This window comes from Salmo salar, chromosome 10, assembly GCF_965601325.2.
Source record: "Salmo salar chromosome 10, fSalSal1, whole genome shotgun sequence".
NCBI classification, from domain to species: Eukaryota; Metazoa; Chordata; class Actinopteri; order Salmoniformes; family Salmonidae; genus Salmo; species Salmo salar.
Window position 1 is genome coordinate 100,898,307 of NC_138300.1, and position 23,093 is coordinate 100,921,399.

Genomic DNA, 23,093 nt, shown 5'->3' on the forward strand with positions numbered 1-23,093 from the left:
TGCTTCTCCACAGAGAGAAGCGTGCGAGAGAGAGTTGCTCATTTTCCATCTGTCTCTATCTCTATCATTTCACATGCCTACTCTCAGACACACATGTAGACTCTGTCTGGTAAGCCTGCTGTTGACACACACACACACACACACACACACACACACACACACACACACACACACACACACACACACACACACACACACACACACACACCACACACACACACCTCCACTGATAGCCATCAATTACAGAAAGCACATTGCAAGCATGGCTCCTTTCACTGAAATATGGCCTATATCATTTCATTTATCTGACACCGGAACGATCTCGCCCCAGTCTAGCCCATAGCCTCAGTGCCAACAGAGCTTTTACCCAAATACACTCTTAGAAAAAAAGGTGCTATCTAGAAACAATAATGGTTCTTTGTCTGTCCCCATAGCAGAACACTTTTTGGTTCTAGGTAGCACCTTTTTTCTAGGAGTGTAGATATGGCCAATATATCAGATGTCCCTGACTGTATAGATGAGCAAACAAAACCAGCAGAACTATTCAGTCTTGATAACCAAACATGTTTATGGAATACAGGCTGTACTGTAGCTTCTCCAGTTTCTCTTCAGCTCTATCCTGCTATATTTTCTCTGTCCCTCCCTATAGCTCTCGCTCTCTCGTACAGACACGTTCTCACTGACTCTCTTTCTCTCCCTTTATAACTCTTTCTTCCCTCTGTCTGTTACCTCCTCACATCTCTAACCCACCCTTTGTCAAAGCTGCAACCTACTTATTCAGAATCCTGTACTAAATACAACATCCAATCCTACTCTCCTCACTGTGACTCTCTCTGCTATGTTTCGGTGTCAGGGAGTCTGCACGGCAGGCAGTTTTGCTACTGTATCTGACTGTAGTACCCTGACGATTGTCTGATGCGTTGGTGCGTACACTACACCCCCTGGATGGGGAGGGCTGGCGGGCAACAACAGCTGCTGCTGGCACTGAGGCTATGGGCTAGACTGGGGCGAGATCGTTCCGGAAAGCACCGGAAGACGGATGGTTTGGGCAAGACAGAGACGCATGGCTGATGGCGCGTGGCCTGTACTCCTTATCATCAGCTGCCTCTCTCCCTCCCTCTCTTCTTTTATCTCTCTCCTTCTCTCTCTCTCTATATATATATATATATCTGTCTATATCTCTATCTTTCTTCACTGTCCCTCATGCAAGAGATTATCAAAGAAAAGGAAAATATGTCTTCACGCAGTGCTCTCTTTCTCTAGCAGTGCTCTCTTCTCTCTCTAGCAGTGCACTATCTCTCTAGCAGTGCTCTCTCTCTCTAGCAGTGCTCTCTCTCTCTAGCAGTGCTTGCACTCTCTCCAGCATTACTCTTTCTCTCTAACATTACTCTTTCTCTCAAGCATTACTCTTTCAAGCAGTGCTCTCTCTTTCTCTGCCCCCCGCCGCCCCCCTCGCCCTCTCTCCCTCTCTCTCTGGCACTGCTCTCTCTCTCTAGCAGAGCTCTCTCTCTAGCAGCGCTCTCTCTCTAGCAGTACTCTTTCTCTCTAGCATTATTCTTTCTCTCAAGCAGTGCTCTCTCTCTAGCAGTGGTGCTCTTTCTTTCTAGCAGAGCTCTCTCTCTCTAGCAGTGCTCGCTCTCTCCCCAGCATTACTATTTCTCCCTAACACTACTCGTTCTCTCAAGCATTACTCTTTCTCTCAAGCAGTGCTCTCTCTCTATCTTGCAGTACTCTCTCTCTAGCATTACTCTTTCTCTCTAGCATTACTCTTTCTCTCAAGCAGTGCTCTCTCTCTCTCTTGCAGTGCTCTCTCTCTAGCATTACTCTTTCTCCCTAGCATTACTCTTTCACTCTAGCATTTATCTTTCTCTCTAGCAGTGCTCTGTTGTGCTTGCAGTGCTCTCTCTCTCTCTCTCTAGCAGTGCTCTATATCTCTAGCATTACTCTCTCTATTGCATTACTCTTTCTCTCTAGCAGTGCCCTCTCTCTCTATTAGTGCTCTCTCCTGCAGTGCTCTCTCTAGCAGTGCTCTCTCTAGCGATTCTCTCTCTAGCAGAGCTCTCTCTCTCTAGCAGCAGTCTCTCTCTCTAGCAGTACTCTTTCTCACAAGCAGTGTTCTCTCTAGCAGAGCTCTCTCTCTCTAGCATTGCTCTCTCTAGCATTACTCTTTCTCTCTAGCAGCATTCTCTCTCTCCAGCAGTGCTCTTTCTCTAGCATTACTCTTTCTCTCTAGCAGTGCCCTCTCTCCCTTGCAGTGCTCTCTACAGCAGTGCTTTCTCTCTCTCTCTAGCAGTGCTCTCTCTACCAGTGCTCTTTCTCTAGCAGTGCCCTCTCTAGCAGTGCTGTCTCTCCCTAACAGTGCTCTCTCCAGCAGTGCTCTCTCTATCTCTAGCTGTGTTCTCTCTAGCTGTGTTCTCTCTAGCAGTGCTCTCTCCAGCAGTGCTCTCTCTCTAGCAATTCTCTCTCTCTAGCAGTGCTCTCTCTCTAGCAGTGCTTTTTCTCTCTACCAGTGCTCTGTCTCTCTAGTGTTACTCTCTCTCTCTAGCAGTGCTCTCTCTCTCTAGCAATACTCTTTCTCTCTAGCAGTGCTCTCTCTCTCTCAAGCAGTACTCTTTCTCTCTAGCAGGGCTCTCTCTCTAGCAGTGCTCTCTCTTTAGCAGTACTCTTCTCTCTAGCATTACTCTTTCTCTCTAGCATTACTCTTTCTCTCTAGATGTGCACTCTCTAGCAGTGCTCTTCCCAGCAGTGCTCTCTCTCTCTCTCTAGCAGTGCTCTCTCCATCTAGCAGTGCTCTCTCTCTAGCAATTCTCTCTCTCTGGCAGTTCTCTCTCTCTAGCAATGTTTTTTCTCTAGCAGTGTTCTTTCTCTCTAGCAATTCTCTTTCTCTAGCAGTGCTCTCTCTCTAGCAGTGCTTTTTCTCTCTACCAGTGCTCTGTCTCTCTAGTGTTACTCTCTCTCTCTAGCAGTGCTCTCTCTCTCTCTAGCAATACTCTTTCTCTCTAGCAGTGCTCTCTCTCTCAAGAAGTACTCTTTCTCTCTAGCAGGGCTCTCTCTCTAGCAGTGCTCTCTCTTTAGCAGTACTCTTCTCTCTAGCATTACTCTTTCTCTCTAGCATTACTCTTTCTCTCTAGATGTGCACTCTCTAGCAGTGCTCTTCCCAGCAGTGCTCTCTCTCTCTCTCTAGCAGTGCTCTCTCCATCTAGCAGTGCTCTCTCTCTAGCAATTCTCTCTCTCTGGCAGTTCTCTCTCTCTAGCAATGTTTTTTCTCTAGCAGTGTTCTTTCTCTCTAGCAGTGCTGTCTCTCCCTAACAGTGCTCTCTCCAGCAGTGCTCTCTCTATCTCTAGCAGTTTTCTCTCTAGCTGTGTTCTCTCTAGCAGTGCTCTCTCCAGCAGTGCTCTCTCCCTCTAGCAGTGCTCTCTCTCTAGCAATTCTCTTTCTCTAGCAGTGCTCTCTCTCTAGCAGTGCTTTTTCTCTCTACCAGTGCTCTGTCTCTCTAGTGTTACTCTCTCTCTCTAGCAGTGCTCTCTCTCTCTAGCAATACTCTTTCCCTCTAGCAGTGCTCTCTCTCTCAAGAAGTACTCTTTCGCTCTAGCAGGGCTCTCTCTCTAGCAGTGCTCTCTCTTTAGCAGTACTCTTCTCTCTAGCATTACTCATTCTCTCTAGCATTACTCTTTCTCTCTAGATGTGCACTCTAGCAGTGTTCTTCCCAGCAGTGCTCTCTCTCTCTCTCTAGCAGTGCTCTCTCCATCTAGCAGTGCTCTCTCTATAGCAATTCTCTCTCTCTGGCAGTTCTCTCTCTCTAGCAATGTTTTTTCTCTAGCAGTGTTCTTTCTCTCTAGCAGTGCTGTCTCTCCCTAACAGTGCTCTCTCCAGCAGTGCTCTCTCTATCTCTAGCAGTTTTCTCTCTAGCTGTGTTCTCTCTAGCAGTGCTCTCTCCAGCAGTGCTCTCTCCCTCTAGCAGTGCTCTCTCTCTAGCAATTCTCTTTCTCTAGCAGTGCTCTCTCTCTAGCAGTGCTTTTTCTCTCTACCAGTGCTCTGTCTCTCTAGTGTTACTCTCTCTCTCTAGCAGTGCTCTCTCTCTAGCAATACTCTTTCTCTCTAGCAGTGCTCTCTCTCTCAAGAAGTACTCTTTCTCTCTAGCAGGGCTCTCTCTCTAGCAGTGCTCTCTCTTTAGCAGTACTCTTCTCTCTAGCATTACTCTTTCTCTCTAGTATTACTCTTTCTCTCCAGATGTGCACTCTCTAGCAGTGCTCTTCCCAGCAGTGCTCTCTCTCTCTCTCTCTAGCAGTGCTCTCTCCATCTAGCAGTGCTCTCTCTCTAGCAATTCTCTCTCTCTGGCAGTTCTCTCTCTCTAGCAATGTTTTTTCTCTAGCAGTGTTCTTTCTCTCTAGCAGTGCTGTCTCTCTATAGCAGTCTCTTTCTCTCTAGCATTACTCTTTCTCTCTATCAGTGCTCTCGGTCTCTATCAGTGCTCTCTCTCTAGAACTGATCTCTCTCTCTAATAGTGCTCTTTCTCTCTAGCAGTGATCCCTTTCTCTAGCATTACTCTTTCTCTCTAGCAATGCTCTTTCTCTAAAGCATTACTCTTTCACTCTAGCATTACTGTCTCTCTAGCAGTGCTCTTTCTCTCTAGCAGCATTCTCTCTCTCCAGCAGTGCTCTTTCTCTAGCATTACTCTTTCTCTCTAGCAGTGCCCTCTCTCCCTTGCAGTGCTCTCTACAGCAGTGCTTTCTCTCTCTCTCTAGCAGTGCTCTCTCTACCAGTGCTCTTTCTCTAGCAGTGCCCTCTCTAGCAGTGCTGTCTCTCCCTAACAGTGCTCTCTCCAGCAGTGCTCTCTCTATCTCTAGCAGTTTTCTCTCTAGCTGTGTTCTCTCTAGCAGTGCTCTCTCCAGCAGTGCTCTCTCCCTCTAGCAGTGCTCTCTCTCTAGCAATTCTCTTTCTCTAGCAGTGCTCTCTCTCTCTAGCAGTGCTTTTTCTCTCTACCAGTGCTCTGTCTCTCTAGTGTTACTCTCTCTCTCTAGCAGTGCTCTCTCTCTCTAGCAATACTCTTTCTCTCTAGCAGTGCTCTCTCTCTCAAGAAGTACTCTTTCTCTCTAGCACTACTCTTTCTCTCTAGATGTGCACTCTCTAGCAGTGCTCTTCCCAGCAGTGCTCTCTCTCTCTCTCTAGCAGTGCTCTCTCCATCTAGCAGTGCTCTCTCTCTAGCAATTCTCTCTCTCTGGCAGTTCTCTCTCTCTAGCAATGTTTTTTCTCTAGCAGTGTTCTTTCTCTCTAGCAGTGCTGTCTCTCTATAGCAGTCTCTTTCTCTCTAGCATTACTCTTTCTCTCTATCAGTGCTCTCGGTCACTATCAGTGCTCTCTCTCTAGAAGTGATCTCTCTCTCTAATAGTGCTCTTTCTCTCTAGCAGTGATCCCTTTCTCTAGCATTACTCTTTCTCTCTAGCAATGCTCTTTCTCTAAAGCATTACTCTTTCACTCTAGCATTACTGTCTCTCTAGCAGTGCTATTTCTCTCTAGCATTGCGCTCTCTCTAGCAGTGCTCTTTAAATCTAGCATTACTCTTTCTCTCTAGCAGTGTTCTTTCTCTCTGGCAGTGCTTTTTCTCTCAAGCAGTGCTCTCTCTCTCTAGCAGTGCTTTCTCTCTAGCAGTGTTCTTTCTCTCTACCAGTGCTCTCTCTCTCTAACAGCACTCTTTCTCTCAAGCAGTGCTCTCTTTCTCTCTAGCAGTGCCTCTCTCTCTCTTTCAGTACTCTTTCTCTCAAGCATTACTCTTTCTCTCTAGCAGTGCTCTCTCTCTTGCAGTATCTTTCTCTCAAGTAGTGCTCTCTCTCTCTAGCAGTGCTCTCTCTCTAGCAATGATCTCTCTCTCTATCCATACTCTTTCTCTCAAGCGTTACTCTTTCTCTCTAGCAGTGCTCTGTCTCTAGCAGTATCTTTCTCTCTAGCAATGCTCTTTCTCTCTGGCAGTGCTTTCTCTCTCTCTAGCAGTGCCCTTTCTCTCTAGCATTACTGTATCTCAGGAGCTGTGCTTTTTCTCTAGCATTACTCTTTCTCTCTAGCAATGTTCTTTCTCTCTGGCAGTGCTCTCTCTCTCTAGCAGTGTTCTCTCTCTATTAGTGCTCTTTCTCTTTAGCAATGCTATTTCTCTCTGGCAGTGCTCCCTCTCTCTTGCAGTGCTCTTTCTCTCTAGCATTACTTTTTCTCTCGAGCAGTGCTCTTTCTCTCTAGCATTGCACTCTCTCTCTTGCAGTGCTCTTTTTCTCTAGCATTACTCTTTCTCTCGAGCAGTGCTCTCTCTCTCTAGCAGTGATCTCTCTCTCTCTAGCAGTGCTCGCTCTCTAGCAGTGCTCTCTCTCTCTAACAGCGCTCTCTCTCTCTAGCAGTGCTCTCTCTCTCTAGCGCTACTCTTTCTAGCAGTGCTCATTCTCTCTAGCATTACTCTTTATCTAGCATTACTCTTTCTCACTAGCAGTGCTCGCTCTCTCTAGCAGTGCCCTCTCTCTCTAGCATTACTCTATCTCTCTAGCATTGCTCTCTCTCTAGCAATGCTCTTTCTCTCTGGCAGTGCTCTATCTATCTAGCATTACACTCTCTCTAGCAATGCATTTTCTCTCTGGCAGTGTGCTATCATTCTAGCATTACTCTCTCTAGCAATGCTCTTTCTCTCTAGCAGTGCACTTTCTCTATAACAGTGCTCTCTTTCTAGCATTACTCTCTCTCTCAAGCAGTGCTCTCACTCTCTAGCAGTGCTCTCTCGCTCTCTAGCAGTGCTCTCTCTAGCAATGCTCTTTCTCTATAACAGTGCTCTCTTTCTAGCAGTGCTCTTTCTCTCTAGCATTACTCTTTATCTAGCATTACTCTTTCTCACTAGCAGTGCTCGCTAGCAGTGCTCGCTCTCTCTAGCAGTGCCCTCTCTCTCTAGCATTACTCTATCTCTCTAGCATTGCTCTCTCTCTAGCAATGCTCTTTCTCTCTGGCAGTGCTCTATCTATCTAGCATTACACTCTCTCTAGCAATGCATTTTCTCTCTGGCAGTGTGATATCTCTCTAGCATTACTCTCTCTAGCAATGCTCTTTCTCTCTAGCAGTGCACTTTCTCTATAACAGTGCTCTCTTTCTAGCATTACTCTCTCTCTCAAGCAGTGCTCTCACTCTCTAGCAGTGCTCTCTCGCTCTCTAGCAGTGCTCTCTCTAGCAATGTTCTTTCTCTATAACAGTGCTCTCTTTCTAGCAGTGCTCTTTCTCTCTAGCAGTGCTCTTTCTCTCTAGCAGTGCTGTTTCTCTCTTGCAGTGATGTCCCTCTCTTGCATTACTCTTTCTCTCGAGCAGTGCTCTCTTTCTCTAATAGTGCTCTTTCTCTCTAGCAGTGCTCTCTTTCTCTAGCAGTGCTCTTTCTCTCTAGCAATACTCTCTCTCTAGTAATGCTCTTTCTCTCTAGCATTACTCTTTCTCACTAGCATTACTCTTTCTCTCTAGCAGTGCTCTCTTTCTCTAGCAGTGCTCTTTCCCTCTAGCAGTGCTCTCTTTCTCTAATAGTGCTCTTTCTCTCTAGCAGTGCTCCCTTTCTCTAGCATTACTCTTTCTCTCTAGCAGTGCTTTTTGTCTCTAGCATTACTCTTTCTCTCTAGCAATGCTCTTTCTCTCTGGCAGTGCTCTCTCTCTCTAGCAGTGGTCTTTCTCTATAGCATTACTCTTTCTCTCTAGCATTACTGTCTCTCTCTAGCAGTGCTCTTTCTCTCTGGCTGTGCTGTTTCTCTCTAGCATTGCTCTCTCAATCTATTAGTGCTCTTTCACTCTAGCAGTGCTCTATTTCTAGCATTACTTTTTGTCTCGAGCAGTGCTCTCTCTCTCTAGCAGTGCTTTCTCTCTAGCAGTGCTCTTTCCTCCAGCAGTGGTCTCTCTCTCTCTAGCACTACTCTTTCTGTTTAGCAGTGCTCTCTCTCTAGCAATTCTCTCTCTCTAGCAGTGCTTTTTCTCTCTAGGATTGCTCTTTCTCGATAGCATTACTCTTTCTCTCTAGCAATGCTCTCTTTCTCTAGCAGCACTCTTTCTCTCCAGCAGTGCTCTCTCTCTCTCCAGCAGTGCTCTCTCTCTCGATCAGTAATCTTTCTATCTACCATTACTCTTTCTCTCTAGCAGTGCTCTCTCTCTCTAGCAGTGCTCTTTCTCTCTAGCATTACTATTTCTCTCAAGCAGTGCTCTCTCTCTAGCAGTGCTCTCTCTCTAGCAGTGATCTCTTTCTCTAGCAGTGCTCTCTCTCTCTCTTGCACTACTCTTTCTTTCTAGCAGTGCTCTTTCTTTCTAGCATCACTCTTTCACTCTAGCAGTGCTTTTTCTATCTTGCATTACTCTTTCTCTCTTGCAGTGCTCTTACTCTCTAGGATTACTCTTTATCTAACATTATTCTTTCTCACTAGCATTACTCTTTTTCTCTAGCAGTGCTCTTTCTCTAGCAGTGCTCTTTCTCTCTAGCAGTGCCCTCTCTCTCTAGCACTAATCTTTCTCCCTAGCAGTGCTCTTTCTCTCTAGCATTACTCTTTCTCTCTAGCAGTGCTCTTTCTCTCTAGCAGTGCTCTATTTCTCTAGCATTACTCTCTCTTTAGCAATGCTCTTTCTCTCTGGCAGTGATCTTCTCTCTAGCACTACTCTTTCTCTCTAGCGGTGCTCTTTCTCTCTAGCAGTGCTCTATCTCTCTAGCCTCTCTTGGCTAGGCGGGACGAATTCGTCCCACCTACGTAACAGCCACTTGCAGCCTGTGGCGCGATTTTCAAAACATTAAAAATCCTATTACTTCAATTTCTCAAACATATGACTATTTTACAGCTATTTAAAGACAAGACTCTCGTTAATCTAACCACACTGTCCGATTTCAAAAAGGCTTTACAACGAAAGCAAAACATTAGATTATGTCAGCAGAGTACCAAGCCAGAAATAATCAGACACCCATTTTTCAAGCCAGCATATAATGTCACCAAAACCCAGAAGAAAGCTAAATGCAGCACTCACCTTTGATGATCTTCATCAGATGACAACCATAGGACATTATGTTATACAATACATGCATGTTTTGTTCAATCAAGTTCATATTTATATCAAAAACCAGCTTTTTACATTAGCATGTGACGTTCAGAACTAGCATACCCCCCGCAAACTTCCGGGGAATTCGCTAACATTTTACTAAATTACTCACGATAAACGTTCACAAAAAGCATAACAATTATTTTAAGAATTATAGATACAGACCTCCTCTATGCACTCGATATGTCCGATTTTAAAATAGCTTTTTGGTGAAAGCACATTTTGCAATATTCTAAGTACATAGCCCAGGCATCACGGGCTCACTATTTAGACACCCGGCAAGTTTAGCACTCACCATAATCATATTTACTATTATAAAAGTTTCATTACCTTTTGTTGTCTTCGTCAGAATGCACACCCAGGACTGCTACTTCAATAACAAATGTTGGTTTGGTCCAAAATAATCCATCGTTATATCCGAATAGCGGCGTTTTGTTCATGCGTTCCAGACACTATCCGAAATGGTAAAGAAGTGTCGCGCGCATGGCGCAATTCGTGACAATAAAATTCTAAATATTCCATTACCGTACTTCGAAGCATGTCAACCGCTCTTTAAAATCAATTTTTACGCCATTTTTCTCGTAGAAAAGCGATAATATTCCGACAGGGAATCTCCTTTTCGGCAAACAGAGGAAAAAATCACAAAGGCGGGGGCGGTCAGTTACGCGCATAAGCCCAGAGTCCCTTGATCGGCCACTTGAGAAAGGCGATAATGTGTTTCAGCCTGGGGCTGGAATGACGACATTCTGTTTTTTCCCGGGCTCTGAGCGCCTATGGACGACGTGGGAAGTGTCACGTTAGAGCAGAGATCCTTAGTAAAAGATAGAGATGGAAAAGAAGTTCAAGAAATGGTCAGACAGGCCACTTCCTGTAAAGGAATCTCTCAGGTTTTGACCTGCCATTTGAGTTCTGTTATACTCACAGACACCATTCAAACAGTTTTAGAAACTTTAGGGTATTTTCTATCCATATGTAATAAGTATATGCATATTCTAGTTACTGGGTAGGAGTGGTAACCAGATTAAATCGGGTATGTTTTTTATCCAGCCGTGTCAATACTGCCCCCTAGCCCTAACAGGCTAGCATTACTCTCTCTCTAGCATTACTCTTTCTCACTAGCAATGCTCTTTCTCTCTAGCATTACTCTTTCTCTTGCATTGCTCTTTCTCCCTAGCAGTGCTCTTTCTCTCTAGCAGTGCTGTTTCTCTCTTGTGGTGTTCTCCTTCTCTAGCATTGCTCTCTACCTAGCATTGATTTTTCTCTCTAGCATTACTATTTCTCTCTAGCAGTGCTCTATTTCTCTAGCAATACTCTCTCTCTAGCAGTGCTCTCTCTCTAGCAGTGATCTCTCTCTCTGTAGCAGTGCTCTCTCTCTCTAGCAGTGCTCTCTCTCTGTAGCAGTGCTCTCTCTCTAGCAGTGCTCTCTCTCTATTAGTGCTCTTTCACTCTAGCAATGCTCTTTCTCTCTGGCAGTGATCTCTTTCTCTAGCAGTGCTCTTTCGATCTAGCATTACTGTTTCTCTCGAGCAGTGCTCTCTCTCTCTAGCATTGCGCTCTGTCTCTAGCAGAGCTCTTTCACTCTAGCAGTGTTCTGTCTCTAGCATTATTCTTTCTCTCGAGCAGTGCTCTCTCTCTCTAGCAGTTCTCTCTCTCCCTAGCAGTGCTCTCTCTCTCTAGCAGTGCTCTCTCTCTAGCAGTGCTATTTCTCTCAAGTTGTGCACTCTCTCTCTAGCAGTGCTCTCTCTCTCTAGCAGTGCTTTCTCTCTAGCAGTGTTCTTTCTCTCTAGGAGTGCTCTCTCTCTATCAATTCTCTCTCTCTGGCAGTGCTCTCTCTAGCAATGCTTTTTCTCTCTAGCAGTGCTCTTTCTCGCTAAAATTACACTTTCTATCTAGCAGTGCTCTCTTTCTTTAGCAGCGCTCTTTCTCTCCAGCAGTGCTCTCTCTCTAGCAGTGCTCTCTCTATATCAGTACTCTTTTTCTCTAGCATTACTCTTTCTCTCTAGCAGTGCTCTCTCTCTAGCAGTTCTCTGTCTCTCTAGCATTACTCTTTCTCTCAAGCAGTGCTCTCTCTCTAATAGTGCTCTTTTCTCTAGCAGTGCTCCCTTTCTCTAGCATTACTCTGTCTCTCTTGCATTACTCTCTCTCTCTTGCAGTGGTATTTCTCTCTAGCATTACTCTTTCTCTCAAGCATTACTCTTTCTCTTAACCTCTTGGGGCTAGGTGGGACGCTAGCGTGCCACCTGTGGTGCACTCCATCAACAGCAGGTGCATTTCAAGAGCGGCAAATTTGAATCCAAATAAATGTCAAAATTCAAATTTTTCAAAAATACAACTATGTTACACCATTTGAAAGATAAACATCTCCTTAATCTAACCACGTTTTACGATTTCAAAAAGGTTTTACGGCGAAAGCATAAATTTAGAGTATGTTAGGACAGTACATTTACAAGAGTTGTGTGTAATGTTTTGTCAAGTCAAAGACAGGGTCACCAAAACCATAAAACCAGCTAAAATGATACACTAACCTTTTACAATCTCCATCAGATGACACTCCTAGGACATTATGTTAGACAATGCATGCATTTTTAGTTCTATCAAGTTCATATTTATATACAAAAACAGCGTTTTACTATGGCATTGATGTTGAGGAAATCGTTTCCCTCCAATAACCAAGCATTACTCTTTCTCTCTAGCATTACTGTCTCTCTCTAGCAGTGCTCTTTCTCTCTAGCATTGTGCTCTCTTTCTAGCAGTGCTCTATCACTCTAGCAGTGCTCTCTCTCTCTCTCTCTAGCATTACTCTTTCTCTCTAGCAGTGCTCTCTCTCTCTCAAGCAGTGCTCTCTCTCTATTAGTGCTCTTTCACTCTAGCAATGCTCTTTCTCTCTGGCAGTGCTCTCTCTCTCTCTAGCAGTGCTCCCTCTCTCTATTAGTGCTCTTTCACTCTAGCAATACTCTTTCTCTTAAGCATTACTCTTTCTCTCTAGCATTACTCTTTCTCTCGAGCAGTGCTCTCTCTCTAGCAGTACTCTTTCTCTCTAATAGTGCTCTCTCTCTCTAGCAGTTCTCTCTCTCTCTAGCAGTGCTCTCTCTCTAGCATTACTCTTTCTCTCTTGCAGTTCTCTTTCTCTCAAGCAGTGCTCTCTCTCTCTAGCAGTGCTCTCGCTCTAGCAGTACTCTTTCTCTCTAGCATTACTCTCTCTCTAGCAGTGCTCTCGGACTCTAGCAGTGCTCTCTCTCTAGCAGTGCTCTTTCTCTCTAGCAGTGCTCCCCTTCTCTAGCAATGCTCTTTCTCTCTATCAGTGCTCTCTCTCTCTAGCATTACTCTCTCTCTCTTGCAGTGGTGTTTCTCTCTTGCATTACTCTTTCTCTCAAGCATTACTCTTTCTCTTAAGCATTACTCTTTCTCTCTAGCATTACTGTCTCTCTCTAGCAGTGCTCTTTCTCTCTAGCATTGCGCTCTCTCTCTAGCAGTGCTCTTTAACTCTAGCAGTGCTCTCGCTCTATCATTACTCTTTCTCTCAAGCAGTGTTCTCTCTCTCTAGAAGTGCTCTCTCTCTCTAGCAGTGCTCTTTCTCTCTAGCATTACTCTTTCTCTCTAGCAGTGCTCTTTCTCTCAAGCAGTGCTCTCTCTCTCTAGCAGTGCTCTCCCTTTCTAGCAGTGCTTTCTCTCTAGCAGTGTTCTTTCTCTCTAGCAGTGCTCTCTCTCTCTCTTGAACTACTCTTTCTCTATAGCAGTGCTCTCTCTCTAGCAATTATCTCTCTCTGGGAGTGCTCTCTCTCCAGCAGTGTTTTTTCTCTCTAGCAGTTCTCTTTCTCTCTAGCATTACTCTTTCTCTCTAGCAGTGCTCTCTTTCTAGCAGTGCTCTCTCTCTCTAGCAGTGCTCTTTCTCTCTAGCATTACTCTTTTTCTCAAGCAGTGCTCTCTCTCTAGCAGTGCTCTCTCTAGCAGTGCTCTCTCTCTAGCAGTGATCTCTCTCTCTCTAGCGGTGATCTCCCTCTAGCAGTGCTCTCTCTCTCTAGCAGTGCTCTCTCTCTATTAGTGCTTTTTCTCTCTAGTAATGCTCTGTCTCTCTGGCAGTGCTCTCTCTCTCTAGCAGTGCTCTTTCTCTCTAGCATTACTGTTTCTCTCGAGCAGTACTCTTTCAAACTTGCATTGCGCTCTCTCTCTAGAAGATCTCTTTCACTCTAGCAGTGCTGTCTCTCTAGCATGACTCTTTCTCTCGAGCAGTGCTCTCTCTCTCTCTAGCAGTGCTCTCTCTCTCTGGCAGTGCTCTCTCTCTCTAGCAGTGCTCTTTCTCTCAAGCAATGCTCTCTCTCTCTAGCAGTGCTCTCTCTCTATTAGTGCTCTTTCACTCTAGCAATGCTCTTTCTCTCTGGCAGTGATCTCTTTCTCTAGCAGTGCTCTTTCGATCTAGCATTACTGTTTCTCTCGAGCAGTGCTCTCTCTCTCTAGCATTGCGCTCTCTCTCTAGCAGAGCTCTTTCACTCTAGCAGTGTTCTGTCTCTAGCATTATTCTTTCTCTCGAGCAGTGCTCTCTCTCTCTAGCAGTTCTCTCTCTCCCTAGCAGTGCTCTCTCTCTCTAGCAGTGCTCTCTCTCTAGCAGTGCTATTTCTCTCAAGTTGTGCACTCTCTCTCTAGCAGTGCTCTCTCTCTCTAGCAGTGCTTTCTCTCTAGCAGTGTTCTTTCTCTCTAGGAGTGCTCTCTCTCTATCAATTCTCTCTCTCTGGCAGTGCTCTCTCTAGCAATGCTTTTTCTCTCTAGCAGTGCTCTTTCTCGCTAAAATTACACTTTCTATCTGGCAGTGCTCTCTTTCTTTAGCAGCGCTCTTTCTCTCCAGCAGTGCTCTCTCTATATCAGTACTCTTTTTCTCTAGCATTACTCTTTCTCTCTAGCAGTGCTCTCTCTCTAGCAGTTCTCTGTCTTTCTAGCATTACTCTTTCTCTCAAGCAGTGCTCTCTCTCTAATAGTGCTCTTTTCTCTAGCAGTGCTCCCTTTCTCTAGCATTACTCTGTCTCTCTTGCATTACTCTCTCTCTCTTGCAGTGGTATTTCTCTCTAGCATTACTCTTTCTCTCAAGCATTACTCTTTCTCTTAAGCATTATTCTTTCTCTCTAGCATTACTGTCTCTCTCTAGCCGTGCTCTTTCTCTCTAGCATTGTGCTCTCTTTCTAGCAGTGCTCTATCACTCTAGCAGTGCTCTCTCTCTCTCTCTCTAGCATTACTCTTTCTCTCTAGCAGTGCTCTTTCTCTCAAGCAGTGCTCTCTCTCTCTCAAGCAGTGCTCTCTCTCTATTAGTGCTCTTTCACTCTAGCAATGCTCTTTCTCTCTGGCAGTGCTCTCTCTCTCTCTAGCAGTGCTCCCTCTCTCTATTAGTGCTCTTTCACTCTAGCAATACTCTTTCTCTTAAGCATTACTCTTTCTCTCTAGCATTACTGTTTCTCTCGAGCAGTGCTCTTTCTCTCTAGCATTGCGCTCTCTCTCTAGCAGTTCTCTTTCACTCTAGCAGTGTTCTCTCTCTTGCATTACTCTTTCTCTCGAGCAGTGCTCTCTCTCTAGCAGTACTCTTTCTCTCTAATAGTGCTCTCTCTCTCTAGCAGTTCTCTCTCTCTCTAGCAGTGCTCTCTCTCTAGCATTACTCTTTCTCTCTTGCAGTTCTCTTTCTCTCAAGCAGTGCTCTCTCTCTCTAGCAGTGCTCTCGCTCTAGCAGTACTCTTTCTCTCTAGCATTACTCTTTCTCTCTAGCAGTGCTCTCGGACTCTAGCAGTGCTCTCTCTCTAGCAGTGCTCTTTCTCTCTAGCAGTGCTCCCCTTCTCTAGCAATGCTCTTTCTCTCTATCAGTGCTCTCTCTCTCTAGCATTACTCTCTCTCTCTTGCAGTGGTGTTTCTCTCTTGCATTACTCTTTCTCTCAAGCATTACTCTTTCTCTGAAGCATTACTCTTTCTCTCTAGCATTACTGTCTCTCTCTAGCAGTGCTCTTTCTCTCTAGCATTGCGCTCTCTCTCTAGCAGTGCTCTTTAACTCTAGCAGTGCTCTCGCTCTATCATTACTCTTTCTCTCAAGCAGTGTTCTCTCTCTCTCTAGAAGTGCTCTCTCTCTCTAGCAGTGCTCTTTCTCTCTAGCATTACTCTTTCTCTCTAGCAGTGCTCTTTCTCTCAAGCAGTGCTCTCTCTCTCTAGCAGTGCTCTCCCTTTCTAGCAGTGCTTTCTCTCTAGCAGTGTTCTTTCTCTCTAGCAGTGCTCTCTCTCTCTCTTGAACTACTCTTTCTCTATAGCAGTGCTCTCTCTCTAGCAATTATCTCTCTCTGGGAGTGCTCTCTCTCCAGCAGTGTTTTTTCTCTCTAGCAGTTCTCTTTCTCTCTAGCATTACTCTTTCTCTCTAGCAGTGCTCTCTTTCTAGCAGGGCTCTCTCTCTCTAGCAGTGCTCTTTCTCTCTAGCATTACTCTTTTTCTCAAGCAGTGCTCTCTCGCTAGCAGTGCTCTCTCTAGCAGTGCTCTCTCTCTAGCAGTGATCTCTCTCTCTCTAGCGGTGATCTCCCTCTAGCAGTGCTCTCTCTCTCTAGCAGTGCTCTCTCTCTATTAGTGCTTTTTCTCTCTAGTAATGCTCTGTCTCTCTGGCAGTGCTCTCTCTCTCTAGCAGTGCTCTTTCTCTCTAGCATTACTGTTTCTCTCGAGCAGTACTCTTTCAAACTTGCATTGCGCTCTCTCTCTAGAAGATCTCTTTCACTCTAGCAGTGCTGTCTCTCTAGCATTACTCTTTCTCTCGAGCAGTGCTCTCTCTCTCTCTCTAGCAGTGCTCTCTCTCTCTGGCAGTGCTCTCTCTCTCTAGCAGTGCTCTTTCTCTCAAGCAATGCTCTCTCTCTATCAGTGCTCTCTCTCTGATAGTGCTTTCTCTCTAGCAGTATTCTTTCTCTCTAGCAGTGGTCTTTCTCTCTGGTTGTGCTCTTTCTCTCTAGCATTGCTCTCTCTTTCTAGCAGTGCTCTTTCACTACAGCAGTGCTCTCTCTCTAGCATTACTCTTTCTCTCGAGCAGTGCTCTCTCTCTCTAGCATTGCTTTCTCTCTTGCAGTGTTCTTTCTCTCCAGCAGTGGTCTCTCTCTCTCTAGCACTACTCTTTCTCTTTAGCAGTGCTCTCTCTAGCCATTCTCTCTCTCTGGCAGTGCTCTCTCTCTAGCAGTGCTTTTTCTCTCTAGCAGTGCTCTCTCTCTCTAGCAGTGCTCTCTCTCTCTAGCAGTTATCTCTCTCTCTAGCAGTGCTCTTTCTCTCTAGCATTTATATTTCTCTCAAGCAGTGATCTCTTTCTCTAGCAGTGCTCTCTCTCTCTCTCTCTCTTGCAGTGTTATCTCTCTCTAGCAGTGCTCTCTCTCTAGCACCACTATTTCTCTATAGCATTACTCTTTCTCTCTAGCATTACTCTTTCTTTCTAGCATCACTCTTTCTCTCTATCAGTGCTTTTTCTGTCTAGCATTACTCTTTCTCTCTAGCAGTGCTTTCTCTCTCTAGCAGTGCTCTCTCTCTCTACCAGTGCTCTCTCTCTAGCACTACTCTTTCTCTCTAGCATTACTCTTTATCTAGCATTATTCTTTCTCACTAGCATTACTCTTTTTCTCTAGCAGTGCTCTCTCTCTCTAGCAGTGCTCTTTCTCTCTGGCAGTGCTCTATCTCTCTAGCATTACTCTCTCTCTAACAATGCTCTTTCTCTCTGGCAGTGCTCTATCTCTCTAGCGTTACTCTCTCTCAAGCAATGCTCTTACTCTCTAGCAATGCTCTCTTTCTCAAGCAGTGCTCTCTCTCTCTCTCTCTCTCTTGCAGTGCTCTCTCTCTCTAGTAGTGCTCTCTCTCTAGCATTACTCTTTCTCACTAGCATTACTCTTTCTCTCTAGCAGTGCTCTTTTTCCCTAGCAGTGCTCATTCTCTCTAGCATTACTCTTTCTCTCTTGCATTGCTTTTTCTCTCTTGCATTACTATTTCTCTCTTGCAATGCTCTTTCTCTCTAGCAGTGCTCTCTTTCTCTCTAGCAGTGCTCTTTCTCTCTAGCAGTGCTCTCTTTCTAGCATTACTCTTTCTCTCAAGCAGTGCTCTCTCTCTCTAGCAGTGTTCTCTCTCTCTCTAGCATGACTCTTTCTCTAGCAGTGCTCTTTCTCTCTAGCATTATTCTTTCTCTATCATTACTCTTTCTCTTTAGCAGTGCTATTTCTCTCTTGCAGTGCTCCTGTGGTGCTCTCTCTCTAGCATTACTCTCTACCGAGCAGTGCTCTTTTTCTCTAGCATTTATCTATCTCTCTAGCATAACTCTTTCTTTCTAGCATCACTCTTTCTAGCAGTGCTCTTTCTGTCTAGCATTACTCTTTCTCTAGCATGACTCTTTCTGTCTAGCAGTGCTTCTTCTCTCTAGCAGTGCTCTTTCTCTCTTGCGGTGTTCTCTCTCTCTGGCATTACTCTCTCTCCAGCAGTGCTCTTTTTCTGTAACATTACTCTTTCTTTCTTGCATCACTTTTTCTCTCTCGCAGTGCTTTTTCTCTCTAGCATTATTCTTTCTCACTAGCATTACTCTTCCTCTCTAGCAGTGCTCTCTCTCTCTCTAGCAGTGCTCTCTCTTTAGCATTGCCCTCTCTCTCTCTAGCATTACTCTTTCTCCCTAGCAGTGCTCTTTCTCTCTAGCATTACTCTTTCTCTCTAGCAGTGCTCTTTCTCTCTAGCAGTGCTCTATCTCTCTATCATTTCTGTCTCTCTAGCAGGTCTCTTTCTCTCTAGCAGTGGTCTCTTTCTAGCTTTACTCTTTCTCTCAAGCAGTGCTCTCTCTGTCTGTCAGTGCTCTCTTCCTCAGCAGTGCTCTCTCTAGCATTACTCTTTCTCTCTAGCATTACTCTTTCTCTCTAGCTTTACTCTTTCTCTCTAGCATTGTTCTTTCTCTCTTGCAATGCTCTGTCTCTCTGGCAGTGCTCTCTTTCTCTAGCAGTGCTCTTTCTCTCTTGCGGTGCTCTCTTTGTCTAGCAATACTCTTTAACTCTAGCATTACTCTTTCTCTCTAGCATTGTTCTTTCTCTCTTGCAATGCTCTTTCTCTCTGGCTGTGCTCTCTCTCTCTAGCAGTGCTCTTTCTCTCTGGCATTATTCTTTCTCTCTAGTAGTGATCTTTCTCTCTAGCGTTACTCTTTCTCTCTGGCAGTGATCTTTCTCTCTAGTAGTACTCTTTCTCTCTAGCAGTGCTCTCTCTCTCACTAGCATTGCTTTCTATCTGTCTCTTTGTCTGTCTATCTTTCTCTCTGTCTGTCTGACTGTCTGTCTGTCGCTCCTCTTTGTTTGCTTTTATTTTTTTAGGTCTTTCTCCCACCTTCCCTCCCATTATCTCTCCTCTGTCATTCCCCTTATTTCATTTCCATTGTTCAAGCTTAAACCTAATCAATTTGAGTGATATCATCTGACTTCATTATTGTTATTTGTTGTTGCCATTGTTGTTGATGCATAACAATTAGTTGTTATCAAACACATAATTGTCAGCATCATCATTTGTGTCAACATTTTAAGCAATAAAATGATTAGCATCCATATTCAAGTGAAAATGATAGTACTTCTTATCAATTGTGCTTTGTTAAACTGATATATTTGTAAGATAACCAAATGAGCATATTGTTGGCACAGTGTGTGTAATCATTAAACCTCTAAAGAATCCACTCAAAGTTTCTATTGAGAGATCTGGTAGACGTGATCCTTTGAGCTCTATCCGTGGTGCTATGCAGTGCGTGCGTGCGCACACACACATGCACACACTCTAGCACACACTTGCACAAACACATACACACATACACACACACTCGCACCAACAGGCACACACACACATACACACAAGCATGTGTGTCTCCCCTTCTGTATCTGTTTTTTCACACAAGCAATCCTAGCTGTTGAGTAGAAGATGAGTGTGTTTGTGTTTGTGTTTGTGTGTGTGTGTGTGCGCGTGTGTGTGTTTGTGCGTGTATGTGCGGTATGAAGCTATCTGGCTCACAACTCTTCTGATACAAGGCAGTCTTCTAATCTGGCCTACAGACGGTACATTACTCTCTGCTTCTCTGGTACCACGTCAGCAGTTCCTTTCTTAACTCCACCATCCACTTCCCCTCCTCAACACCTGTAATGGACGACATGCTTAGCACTGATATCTGAAATCCTCTTAACCTGTTAGGGCTAGGGGGCAGTATTGACACGGCTGGATAAAAAACATACCCGATTTAATCTGGTTACCACTCCTACCCAGTAACTAGAATATGCATATACTTATTACATATGGATAGAAAACACCCTACATTTTCTAAAACTGTTTGAATGGTGTCTGTGAGTATAACAGAACTCAAATGGCAGGTCAAAACCTGAGAGATTCCTTTACAGGAAGTGGCCTGTCTGACCATTTCTTGAACTTCTTTTCCATCTCTATCATTTACTAAGGATCTCTGCTCTAACGTGACACTTCCCACGTCGTCCATAGGCGCTCAGAGCCCGGGAAAAAACAGAATGTCGTCATTCCAGCCCCAGGCTGAAACACATTATCGCCTTTCTCAAGTGGCCGATCAAGGGACACTGGGCTTAGGCGCGTGACCCGACCGCCCCCGCCTTTGGGATTTTTTCCTCTGTTTGCCGAAAAGGAGATTCCCTGTCGGAATATTATCGCTTTTCTACGAGAAAAATGTCGTAAAAATTGATTTTAAACAGCGGTTGACATGCTTCGAAGTACGGTAATGGAATATTTAGAATTTTATTGTCACGAATTGCGCCATGCGCGCAACACTTCTTTACTATTTCGGATAGTGTCTGGAACGCACGAACAAAACGCCGCTATTCGGATATAACGATGGATTATTTTGGACCAAACCAACATTTGTTATTGAAGTAGCAGTCCTGGGTGTGCATTCTGACGAAGACAACAAAAGGTAATCAAACTTTTATAATAGTAAATATGATTATGGTGAGTGCTAAACTTGCCGGGTGTCTAAATAGCGAGCCCGTGATGCCTGGGCTATGTACTTAGAATATTGCAAAATGTGCTTTCACCAAAAAGCTATTTTAAAATCGGACATATCGAGTGCATAGAGGAGGTCTGTATCTATAATTCTTAAAATAATTGTTATGCTTTTTGTGAACGTTTATCGTGAGTAATTTAGTAAAATGTTAGCGAATTCCCCCGAAGTTTGCGGGGGGTATGCTAGTTCTGAACGTCACATGCTAATGTAAAAAGCTGTTTTTTGATATAAATATGAACTTGATTGAACAAAACATGCATGTATTGTATAACACAATGTCCTAGGGTTGTCATCTGATGAAGATCATCAAAGGTGAGTGCTGCATTTAGCTGTCTTCTGGGTTTTGGTGACATTATATGCTGGCTTGAAAAATGGGTGTCTGATTATTTCTGGCTTGGTACTCTGCTGACATAATCTAATGTTTTGCTTTCGTTGTAAAGCCTTTTTGAAATCGGACAGTGTGGTTAGATTAACGAGAGTCTTGTCTTTAAATAGCTGTAAAATAGTCATATGTTTGAGAAGTTGAAGTAATAGGATTTTTAACGTTTTGAAAATCGCGCCACAGGCTGCCAGTGGCTGTTACGTAGGCAAGCGTCCCACCTAGCCCATAGAGGTTAATAACCTCTACAGGATCACCCCCCCCCCCCCCCCCCCCCACAGGACGGTTAAGCTAACGTAGGCTAATGTGATTAGCAGTGCTCTATCTCTCTAGCCTCTCTGGGCAAGGCGGGACGAATTCGTCCCACCTACGTAACAGCCACTTGCAGCCTGTGGCGCAATTTTCAAAACATTAAAAATCCTATTACTTCAATTTCTCAAACATATGACTATTTTACAGCTATTTAAAGACAAGACTCTCGTTAATCTAACCACACTGTCCGATTTCAAAAAGGCTTTACAACGAAAGCAAAACATTCGATTATGTCAGCAGAGTACCAAGCCAGAAATAATCAGACACCCATTTTTCAAGCCAGCATATAATGTCACCAAAACCCAGAAGACAGCTAAATGCAGCACTCACCTTTGATGATCTTCATCAGATGACAACCCTAGGACATTATGTTATACAATACATGCATGTTTTGTTCAATCAAGTTCATATTTATATCAAAAACCAGCTTTTTACATTAGCATGTGACGTTCAGAACTAGCATAACCCCCGCAAACTTCCGGGGAATTCGCTAACATTTTACTAAACGTTCACAAAAAGCATAACAATTATTTTAAGAATTATAGATACAGACCTCCTCTATGCACTCGATATGTCCGATTTTAAAATAGCTTTTTGGTGAAAGCACATTTTGCAATATTCTAAGTACATAGCCCAGGCATCACGGGCTCGCTATTTAGACACCCGGCAAGTTTAGCACTCACCATAATCATATTTACTATTACAAAAGTTTGATTACCTTTTGTTGTCTTCGTCAGAATGCACACCCAGGACTGCTACTTCAATAACAAATGTTGGTTTGGTCCAAAATAATCCATCGTTATATCCGAATAGCGGCGTTTTGTTCGTGCGTTCCAGACACTATCCGAAATAGTAAAGAAGTGTCACGCGCATGGCGCAATTCGTGACAATAAAATTCTAAATATTCCATTACCGTACTTCGAAGCATGTCAACCGCTGTTTAAAATCAATTTTTACGACATTTTTCTCGTAGAAAAGCGATAATATTCCGACAGGGAATCTCCTTTTCGGCAAACAGAGGAAAAAATCCCAAAGGCGGGGGCGGTCGGGGTCACGCGCATAAGCCCAGTGTCCCTTGATCGGCCACTTGAGAAAGGCGATAATGTGTTTCAGCCTGGGGCTGGAATGACGACATTCTGTTTTTTCCCGGGCTCTGAGCGCCTATGGACGACGTGGGAAGTGTCACGTTAGAGCAGAGATCCTTAGTAAATGATAGAGATGGAAAAGAAGTTCAAGAAATGGTCAGACAGTCCACTTCCTGTAAAGGAATCTCTCAGGTTTTGACCTGCCATTTGAGTTCTGTTATACTCACAGACACCATTCAAACAGTTTTAGAAAATGTAGGGTGTTTTCTATCCATATGTAATAAGTATATGCATATTCTAGTTACTGGGTAGGAGTGGTAACCAGATTAAATCGGGTATGTTTTTTATCCAGCCGTGTCAATACTGCCCCCTAGCCCTAACAGGTTAATCTAACTGCACTGTCCAATTTACAGTAGCTATTACAGTGAAAGAATACCAAGCTATTGTTTGAGGAGAGTGCACAATTATGAACTTGAAAATGTATTAATAAACAAATTAGGCACATTTGGGCAGTCCTGATACAACATTTTGAACAGATATGCAATGGTTCATTGGATCAGTCTAAGACTGTGCACATACACTGCTGCCATCTAGTGGCCAAAATCAAAATTGCATTTGGGCTGGAATAATACATTATGGCCTTTCGCTTGCATTTCAAAGATGATGGTACAAAAAAAAATTAAAACACGTTTTTTCTTTGTATTATCTTTTACCATATCTAATGTGCTATATTCTCCTACATTAATTTCACATTTCCACACACTGCAAAGTGTTTCCTTTCAAATGGTATCAAGAATATGCATGTCCTTGCTTCAGGTCCTTAGATTTGGGTATGTCATTTTAGGCGAAATATGAAAAAGGGGGAAGATCCCTTAAGGAAACAGCACCCCCTCCTCTCTCTGTCTTTCTCTCTCTGGCTGAGAGGGAAGGATGGAAAACCACATCGCATGAATTTCCTCCCGTTGCGTGTTCTGTTCTCTCCTCGACAAGACTTGTGTGGGATGTTACACTTTGTGGTGAGACGTGTCCGTGAGGATTTTGAGATTGGGCTGAGGAGGAGCAGAGAGGTGTAAGAAGGGTGTAAGCGTGCGGAAACACAAGGCTTACATGCTCTGGGAGGCTTCTCTCAAACTGAGACACACAAAGCTTGATTCAATCAGATCTGCTTTAGCCGCATCCGACACCGCCAAAACATCTGCTATGCGGGTAGCTGCTATCACCGGTTAA

General features: G+C 44.1%; 1 protein-coding gene across 2 annotated transcripts in view; it reads left to right on the forward strand.

Annotated features, from left to right (window-relative positions):
- lrrc4ca (leucine rich repeat containing 4C, genome duplicate a) overlaps positions 1-23,093 on the forward strand; it is a 123,214-nt gene that overhangs the window by 39,266 nt on the left and 60,855 nt on the right. The gene's annotated exons all lie outside the window — the stretch shown is intronic.